This window comes from Myotis brandtii, unplaced genomic scaffold (genome assembly GCF_000412655.1).
Source record: "Myotis brandtii unplaced genomic scaffold, ASM41265v1 scaffold276, whole genome shotgun sequence".
NCBI classification, from domain to species: domain Eukaryota; kingdom Metazoa; phylum Chordata; class Mammalia; order Chiroptera; family Vespertilionidae; genus Myotis; species Myotis brandtii.
The window spans coordinates 2,240,164-2,243,640 of record NW_005360509.1 but is presented as its reverse complement, the minus strand read 5'-3'; the positions used below and the strand labels follow the sequence as shown (position 1 = coordinate 2,243,640).

The following is a 3,477-nucleotide window of genomic DNA, read 5'->3' as shown; positions in this document are numbered from 1 at the left end:
ATATTTAGTGTATTTTAAGTCACTTTAATATTTCAATCTTTAACTCAATGAATTTTATTTTTGTTAAAGGAGACAGAGATCCAGCTTCATTTTCAACTAAAAGCAGTCAATTATCCAATTCATTTATCCCTGATCTGAAAAGTCACCTTTGCCAAAATCTCCATCTCTCTCTTTATTCTAATGTCTCATTGTTCTTTGTTTCCTTTTTATTCTCAGTACAAAACTTTTACATTGTAATTATTATCAACTTCAAAACACACTTTAATGTTTGGAGGGGCTTTCCCTATCCTCCCCCACCGTACTTCTCTTTTAGAATTTCCCCAGCTATTGTGAGATCTTTAATTTTTATGAACTGTGGCCATTACAAAAAAAAATCCTGTTGGTATTTTAATGGAAATTGCTTTGAATTTAAAGATTGATTGGGGGAAAATAAACATCCTTCTCCTTTCACTACTAAATCTTGCTAAAAACAATGTTATAGTTTTTATTTTACTTAAGTCTTCCTTCATGTCTCTCCGTAGAATTTTAAAGTTTTCCTCATAAAACTTGCACCTATTTCTTGTTAATTTCATTCCTGGATATTTCGTCATTTTGTTGCCATTATAAATGGGTCCTTTATAGCTTTGGGAAGATAAATGGACACATGTGAATGGATTAACTACATTCATGGAAGTAGGAGAAAGGGAATAAGTTAACATCTGGTATGATATCTGAAAGTCTTTTTAGTGGGAGTCACAGGAAAATAAACAAGTTAATAGTCAAATAGCAAAATACTGTAACTTAAAGTGTGGTGTTACGGAAGAAATAAAGAAAGGGTTGAGCTAGATCTGTGGTTCTCAAGCAGAGATGATCCTCACCCCACCCACACCAACCCCACCCCAGCCCATTTCCATCCCCTCTGGAGGACCTCTGGCAATGCCTAGGCTGTTTTTTTGTTTGTCACAACTTGGGGAATGGGTGTTACTGACAAGTATTGGTGTGCTGCCCAGATTTCAAGATCCCCACAGACCAACAGGGAGCCAGCCATGTTCGATGCAAAAGCAAAGGATCCTTTATTATTAGTACAGACCCGAAGAAATAAAGAAAGGGTTGAGCTAGATCTGTGGTTCTCAAGCAGAGATGATCCTCACCCCACCCACACCGACCCCACCCCAGCCCATTTCCATCCCCTCTGGAGGACCTCTGGCAATGCCTGGGCTGTTTTTTTGTTTGTCACAACTTGGGGGATGGGTGTTACTGACAAGTATTGGTTAGGGCCAGGATGCTGCTAAACATTCTACAATACACAACCAAGATTATCCAGCTCCAATTGTTAATAGGACTGTGGTTGAGACCCTGAGGTGGACGGTAGCATTGAGGATACCTAAATTTAGGTCAGGATATCACAGACTCCTGGGACCATCCCAGGCCCAGTCGACTTGAAAAGAGCAAGAAAGAAGACATCCCTTACATTTGTGTGTAGTATACATATGCACATTTGGAGAGTGGAGAGGAATTACGGTCTTTCACATTTAACTTTGTGTACTTGTTTCTTGCTTGAATTTTTTTAGCACTTTTTTTTTTAATTAAAAAATGAGAAAAGAACACAAAGCACAAAAAGCTAGTAGGTTGGAAGAGAGTCTTTTGTAAAACTACTGGCAGATTTCAAAGAAGAGATTTGAAGCAATCGCCACACATGATCAGTAGGCCCTGATATCATCATCTGTGCTTAAAATCTGTTTTATATACTGCCTTCCACATCTATTGGATCTTCCAAGAAAGAGTGACAGAGAACACCTGACTTAAAGCCGGGCAATTTATGCCCCTTACTTGGTTTTATACCTTTTAGCTTTGTTATATTTGGGTGTTAAGTTATATTGACTCTAGAGAAAAATAATAACATACTTCACTGTACTATTAAGTAAGGCCACCTAAGTGTTTCATAAACCGTAAAGCACACTACAGATGTATGATGAGGCCAAAAGAGGGCAAAGGCTGTACTCTTTACTCTGTCCCCTTGAGTCCAAGCCTCCAGGCAAAGGAAGAGGAGGACTGGGCTATAGAGGAAAAAGGATGGGAAGAGAAGTGCAGGCTAGGAGAAAAGTGATTACCTACTAAAGTAGTCTTACGAGTTACATTATTCATGTAATTAAGAGATGAAGATAATCCTGATGGGGTCGATAAAAATCATAAGAGGGTTTTAGCCCCGCACCAGGCCCTTGAAAAGACTATGGTCAGCTTTCTTTAGGTAGTCCCAGATCCCACACCTGAGATGTGAAGAGATGACTATAAAATCCTTGTGCGAGCCCAGCAGTCTACATATACGTTTTTAAAAAATATCTGTCCCCCAGAGATTAGAAGCAAAAGGGATGGATGCAAGACTGAGTGAGTCATCATCCCTCCACCTAGGACAGGGCCCGATGGAATTCTTGCTTGATCAATGGTTGTTGAGTAGATTAATGCAATACATTCTGCAATTACTTCCTGGACCTGGCATCAAAATAACTGGATGTATTGATACATTTTTCTGGCTTTTGTGCCTTTGAAGGGTTTGCAGGCTGTGAAAAATAACTTTAACAACTTTGTTTCTTTTCTTGGCCTTGAGACAGCTTGAGAAGATAAGACACCCATTGGAACGAGGTGTGCCTGGAGGGAAAAAAATAATAGTGAAAAACGTTTATCAGCAGCCTTCTTGAGCACCAGTTTTCCAACTTAATTAACATTCATATGAACTCAGCAAATAATATGTAGCACATGTAAATCCATATACTTTTATTAATTAAAAAAAATTTAGCACTGGAAAAAATCCTGTCATTGGATCAGTTTTACAGAGAGGCGCTAGGTGGGCACTAGAATTGACAGAGCCAGAACTAAAACTTGCTTTTCCACGTTGGGAAAAGCAAATACCGTTAACAAAAAATATCCTACGCAATTGCTGATTTTTCTTGCCTGTGTTATGCAGACTCCAGGCACTTCTCAGAACGAACCAACGTTTCAAAGCCCCAAACAAGTTTGGGAACGAGCCTTGGGGGTGGGGACCTCTACCAGGGGAGCGCTCACCCCGACAGGTGCCCGGGTTCCTCTTCGGACCGTCTCACCAGCTTTAATAATCGCTTTGATATTATGCGCTCCAGCAAAAGGCGAGCGTTGGCCGGATCAAGCCGGACCTCCAGCGAGAGCGTTTCAAGTTCCACTATTTCCTCTTCGCTATTTGAAAGAAATCATGTGCGCCCCTCCCCCTGCCCCTAAAGTTTGTCTTCTAGCCATCAACTCGCTTCCTCTCTCGGTTTCCAACTCAGTTGCCAGAGCATCGCCGTCATTAGCCAAGTTCATTTAGACGAGAAGGTGCCTTTGTGTACAGAATGAGAGCCATCGCGTGGCCAAGGATAACCACGCGGAAGAAGGAAACCTTTTTTGTCGCGAGCTGCTGCCAGCGGCCAGGAGGCGTGTTTTGTCGAGTGGCCGAGGCCGCGGTCGAAGTTGGCAAACAAAGCGTCT

General features: G+C 41.3%; 1 long non-coding RNA gene across 1 annotated transcript; it reads right to left on the bottom strand.

The window, feature by feature from the left end:
• Positions 1-1,860: 1,860 nt before the first annotated feature.
• LOC102257614 lies at positions 1,861-3,468 on the bottom strand. The gene is made up of 2 exons (XR_313734.2): positions 3,040-3,468; positions 1,861-2,625 (listed from the first exon to the last, which is right to left on the bottom strand). It is a non-coding gene; the product is annotated as an uncharacterized LOC102257614 (long non-coding RNA).
• Between the last annotated feature and the right edge of the window lie 9 nt (positions 3,469-3,477).